Source organism: Helianthus annuus, chromosome 3 (genome assembly GCF_002127325.2).
Source record: "Helianthus annuus cultivar XRQ/B chromosome 3, HanXRQr2.0-SUNRISE, whole genome shotgun sequence".
Classification (NCBI taxonomy): Eukaryota; Viridiplantae; Streptophyta; class Magnoliopsida; order Asterales; family Asteraceae; genus Helianthus; species Helianthus annuus.
Genome location: NC_035435.2, coordinates 117,774,647 through 117,780,646, shown reverse-complemented (window position 1 = coordinate 117,780,646; position 6,000 = coordinate 117,774,647). Strand labels below are relative to the sequence as shown.

General features: G+C 38.4%; 1 long non-coding RNA gene and 2 other non-coding genes across 6 annotated transcripts; all 3 read left to right on the top strand.

Annotated features, from left to right (window-relative positions):
* Positions 1-2,304: 2,304 nt before the first annotated feature.
* On the top strand, positions 2,305-5,179 carry LOC110872243. 4 transcript variants are annotated; one of them, XR_002554323.2, is made up of 5 exons: positions 2,305-2,690; positions 2,793-2,828; positions 2,925-3,011; positions 3,110-3,420; positions 3,579-5,179. It is a non-coding gene; the product is annotated as an uncharacterized LOC110872243 (long non-coding RNA). The 4 variants fall into 4 exon arrangements; XR_002554326.2 differs by having other exon boundaries at positions 3,110-3,471; XR_002554327.2 differs by having other exon boundaries at positions 3,110-4,361; positions 4,780-5,179.
* A 379-nt stretch (positions 5,180-5,558) lies between these two features.
* Positions 5,559-5,710, top strand: LOC118491055. Its single transcript, XR_004890280.1, has one exon. It is a non-coding gene; the product is annotated as a small nucleolar RNA snoR2/U65 (small nucleolar RNA).
* A 42-nt stretch (positions 5,711-5,752) lies between these two features.
* LOC118491044 lies at positions 5,753-5,836 on the top strand. Its single transcript, XR_004890269.1, has one exon. It is a non-coding gene; the product is annotated as a small nucleolar RNA snoR77Y (small nucleolar RNA).
* The last annotated feature ends 164 nt before the right edge of the window (positions 5,837-6,000 follow it).

Sequence of the window (6,000 nt, the reverse complement as noted above, 5' to 3'; positions counted from 1 at the left end):
GTAGCTATACTCTTATGCTCCCCACCAAAAGTACATTGAAACCAAATCTTGTAATTCTCTCCTCTTTTATTCGACCTCTTAGTCACAATGAGGTAACCATTGTCTTTTGCCATGTCTTGTACCCAACGCACCAACTCTTTACGTGACGAAAAGGTCTGCGTTGTATCAAACGAAAATGTAACCGGGTAACAACCTTCCTCGTCAACAGACACATCCTCTGGCTCACCATCGTCACCGAGGTTCGAATAGACTTGATGTTCAATGCTCTGTTCACAACCGTAACTCTGGTTTGGATAACACTCCTGCTGTACAAAGCTTTGCTCGCCACCGTAACCGAAATTCGAATAACCTTGTAAGCTCTGTTGACAACCGTAACTGTCGTTTGGATAACACTCCTGCTGTACAAAGCTATAGTCGCCAACGTAACCGAAATTCGAATAACCTTGTTGTGCGTAAGGGTCCTCAACAGGGGTATTCAAATCCAGCTTCACCGTGTTATCACGATAACGAATGCCATATACAACCTCTGTCTCCCTCAAGTTGGACGACACCGGTTTCTCAAACGAGTCAGAAATAGCGGTCCCCTCGTAAGAATCAGGAACAACTGACTCATCAGAATATTGACCGAAAAGATAGTTACTTAACCACGACATCGTTTTTTCAAAACATGTAACTAATAGAGCAAAGAAGATCAACAAAAAACAAATCGAATGATGAATGTCGAGTCTGTGCAAGGATTTAAAGGCAGCATTTGTGGTCGAAGCGCCGCGCTTTGGCCATAGCGCGGCGCTTAGGGTTCACGGGGCAACTGAAACCTCGTATCACCTTTATGTCTCTGACTTATCGGTCAGTCAGTCAAACCTCGTATCAACTTTTGTCGCCCTAAGCGCCCCGCTTTGGCCATAGCGCGGCGCTTAGGGGTGTGAAAATTATTTTTGGCGTGTGTAATTAGCATGACCCTTAATTTTTTTATAACATTTGACTTTATTTAAATTAAAAAAAATGATTTATAACATGGGTAGGTATCATCATTGTTTACTAGCTAATAGGTACTTTTAAATAAATGAATGATAAGTGTTGGTTGGTTGGGCTATGATACTACCCTTGAGTGTCCTTCCTCCCAAAGGCCACCTGTACTCGGGTGGTATTCGGCGCCATAGACCACCATCCCGCCCCATAGCACCGGGGTAAACATTATCAAAAGCCGTATCTAGGGCTGGCAATATCGTGTATACCCGTACACGGTAAGACACGACAGGATAAGACACGATACACGAAATCCGATACACGAACTCGACACGATAACTTATCGTGTCCCTTTTCTCAAACACGAACACGACACGATATACACGAAAATTACCTGTTAATACCTGTTAACATGACTATTCGACTGTTATACACGAAAATTACCTGTTAATACCTGTTAACACGAACAAAAACACGAACATGACATGCTATTTGAGAGTTACAGAGGGAGTTTAGGGTTTTATTTTTTTTAATTGAATGACGAATGAAAATAGAAAGAAATTAAGGAACCCACACGCACATGGCTGATGAGTTTTATTTAATTTAATTTCTTATCGTGTACTAACGGGTATTAACAGGTAAACAGGTATTTAACCTGTTTATACACGAAAATTAACAGGTAATCTCGTGTCTACCTGTTTGGTACACGATACCTGTTAAGACCATACACGATACCTGTTAATTTCGTGTAGGTTCGTGTCGTGTATTCGTGTAAAATTGCCGGCCCTAGCCGTATCTATATCTGAGCAACCACCTCATAATATATTTTGAATGTTTCAAATTTCATATTTCATATCAATTATACCCATGTTAACAATCCTCGAATTAATTTCCTTGTTAATGTTTCCAGGATGAAATTTTAATACAATAAGGCTACATGGTGTGGAGGTGCATTCCTTATCTTCACTTTGTGGCACTCTCGTTGGTCCAACTCACACAAATATCAAAAAATAATATTAGCGCCCGTTGTTGCACTAACGGAGGTGACCTTGATACCCCCGGGCGGTGTTTAAGCCTTGGGACATTAAAAAGCTGGTGTGCTGAGGGTGCCAGAACACACCATTTAAATCAAACCCTTTGCCAAAATTATTATTATTGTTATTATTTATTATTATTAAAATTAAATTAAATTAAAATTAACATTAATTATTAACATATGTTAATAATCAAACAGAATGAATAGTGCCAGACATCTTGTCTGGCACCTTGCTTGATATGGTGGTGAAGGCTAATTGGGCCTTTTAGAGGTGGTGGCCTCATCATCCAACCAATAGCCACGTGTTGATGAGATTATCATCAACTAAAAAATCTCATTAAAAAATATGTTCTTCTCTCTCCATACCTCCAGCATCGTCAGATGACAACCACCACTCTTTTAGATCAAAACGGCGATTTCCACAACCGCCACCGTCTCAAATCAAAACGGCGATTTACATGGCCATTGGTTCCATTTTATCTCCGGCCAAGCCCCAAAGCGGCGGCGTTACCACTCTCTTAGATCAAAACGGCGATTTCCACAACCGCCGCCGTCTCAAATCAAAACGGCGATTTACATGGCCATTGGTTCCATTTTATCTCTGGCCAAGCCCCAAAGCGGCGGCGTTAGGGTTGCTTTGCGAACTGGCCGCCGGAATGCGACAACGCAAGTCATTGCTGGAGTTCAGGTGCGTTATTTTGCCTCTTTATTTTCCTTCTTAATTGTTCAAATTTCCGCTTCGATTGTTTCCCCTTGCATAACTTTTCCCCTGTGTCCGTTATTTTAGCAGAAATATTTTGTGAAGAATATTTAGTTGTCTCTCCAGGTAACTTTTGTTTCTGAAGTTGTTTTTCATCTGATTCGAACTTACCACTGTGTTTGAATGTTGAAATGATGATTGAACATGTTTGTACTTACTAAGGAGAAAGGATATGCCATTCACTGATAAACACAAGGCATGGCAGCAACTGAGAAGGGGCCGTTATGTGGAATTCACTAATTCAATTTGGTACACACTTTTGACATACCTATTGTATTAACTTATTATTATTAATTATTATTTATCTTTTATTATCATATGATTATAACCTTTTGAACAAATAAAAGGTGTATGATCGAGGAACAACATTCGGTCTTAAAACTGGAGGTCGGATTGAAAGCATTCTTGTCTCTTCTGTACTCGATTCTGGTACGGCCGAACCGATTCGGGATTCGAGGGGGGATCTGCGTTTCCTGTGACTATGGTCCGCCGTACATGGCTCTACGGCGGCTTGGGTTCTACTACAAAGCCGACGATGACGGTGGTTTAGGGTTATCGGTTTAGTGGCCTCTAGGGTTCCACTGCCAATCCGACAACGACGATGATTGGGGTTGTCTCCGTAGCGGTGGCTAGAGAGGAGAATGATGTTCAATTTGATGTATGCTTCTTCTTTGTTTAATTTGATGTTATTCTAATGCGATAACTTGAGGTTTGTTCCTGTACAACATCACAGAAAAGCCATGAATTACTTTTTAAGGTTTGTTGATTTTAATGTGATTTGATACTCTTGAATTGAACATGAATTTTGTGTTGTAGTTGGTCTTAGTGGCAGGGGGATACACCGAAAGCAATGTGATTGATGCCATGAAGTTCGTGTTCGGAAAGAAAGCAAACAAGGTAATGGTTTATTTGATTTGCACACTAATGTATTGATTGAATTGAATATTTACCTTCGGGTTCATTTGGTTCGCGCAATTAATTGGATTACATAACGGATTTAGAAAACATTCCATTCAAAATTATGTTTTTTTTTATCTCAGTTATGGAATTCACTTGCCTTACATTATTGGATGGAATGTTCAAATGTTACCATTTTACCCTTTGTCCGACAACGAAAAAGAACATGTAAAACTATTGTTTTAACAATATGTACATACATCATCGATTCACTCCATTGGAGTAAACAGACATATATCATTGATTCAGCAGAAAAACCATGAAGTTTTTAGTAAACAAACCTTTTTTACTAAAACTTGGAATTGATGGAGAACACCTTAAAATAAAAATAAAAAGGAATCAAATTGGGGCTAATGAGTAGGGGAGGAAACCTGAAAGCAGATGCACTGAACTGAAATCCACTCGCCACAATATTAAAATCCAATCGGTTTCATCGCTTTCTATAATTTATTTTGGATTTCCACAAAAGCATCTCTAATCGGTAATGCGCTTTTTACGCAAAGTTTCATCGGTTATAAATGCACGGTTATACCTGTGGACCTGTTCGGGTTGGAAGACATTTTGGTCAGAGTTTGTTACAGGTAAGTGGTTCAGGTCATTACGGGTTCGTGAACGATCAAGTCATTACAGAGTTTGTTACAGGTAAGAAGTGGTTCAGGTCATTACGGAAGTGATTCACGTCCTAAGTGTAAAAGTGTGCTATTTATTGCAATTTGATCTTTTTTTAACAAAAAAATTGAAGCCTTTTACTTTTTTATTTGAGGGATTGATGGTAGAATCACACTGGGGCCTTTCTCATTTCTTTAAAAGAAAGTGATGAACCAGTATGTGATTTCGCATGTTTAAAGTGTTAATCATTAGGAAATTACGAAGCTTTTTAATTAATAAATTTTCATATGGATTTATAAAAGTGCTGTTAAAACAAGTTATGATAAATCACTTTGCCAAATTGATTTTTGGTATCATTCAAATCAACATATATCTACTCTTTTTTTATTGCGCACTTATAGCTGCGCACATAATGAATCTTCATTTGTTGATAAGATTTCTTATGTTTTAGGCATGCTAAAGGCCTAAAGGGTGAGCGCAACAAACTTGGCAACCGTGTTGAAAAAGAACCAGTTGAAGATGGTTTCTTAGATTACTATAGCGGCTAACAAGTGTTTGGTTTTCAAATCTGAGTCACCTATATCAAATCCATAATTATGAGGTATACGAAAACGAAATCCCCTGCCACTCAAGGATCAATGGTATGGCATTTGTAGCACCCACCTTCACACGGAATTAAGTTTGTTAGGGATCTTAGTTGCGAAGGTTTTCTAACTTTTATGTATGTTTCCTATGTATGCGTAGGTCGTATATAATACATTTTTATTTTGGATCGACGGTGTTAATTTGACTTAGTTTGTGTTTTGACCCGCCGCAACACGTGGCGGGTAGGTTTTACATCTCAACGTAAATTATTTTGTTCGTCAAATGTATGTATTGAGTTAGTCTACGTTTTGATGTAGATTGTGTTCAGTGAAACATGTCTTCAAAAACGAATTGGTTACGCCGCTGCAACGCGCGGCTGCTAAAAATACTAGTTTACTTAAAAGAGAACATCAAAATATACACTTGGGCTCGAGCCACCGGTATGGGCTTTAAGAAGCTTTAATGGGTCGGCATATCCCCTGACCCCAAATATATCGACCTAATTAGGGTTTACCATTTTACAATTCTCTACATATACACCATTATTCGTCTGCAGTTATCTCATCATTCGCCTACTTCCTCAATTTGTATAGATCGTTCGGTTGTTATTTTTATGTTTCAGTAGTCGTCTGAATTTTAATAACAGGTTCGATGCCACGTCGCTGGTAGCTAAAGTTGCAATGACCGACGATGCTATGATTGAACCGATATTAAGTTTTTTCGTTTCGCAATTTATAGGAACCTGTGAACTGTTAAATTCCCGTTCATTCACAGAGCCGGTTTTTGCGACTACATTTTATTGTAGTTCAAATTGTTGTTTAATTGATTGAAAAAGTTGAAAGCCAATGATGATGTAAATTAAAAAATGTTGGAATTACCGACTGAATTTGTTTTGATGATAACTAGGCTGCCTGAGGCTTTTTATTTTTCAATCACAGTTTTTAAAATGGTCTTCTGTGAAAACTTTTTTTTTAAAGTTAAGTGTGATTTTGGTTCTTGTGGTTTGAGTTATTTTGCCGGTTTAATCTAAATATTTCATTTTTTACCTGTGGGTCTAAAAAGGTTTCACCGTTGTCATTTTATATGT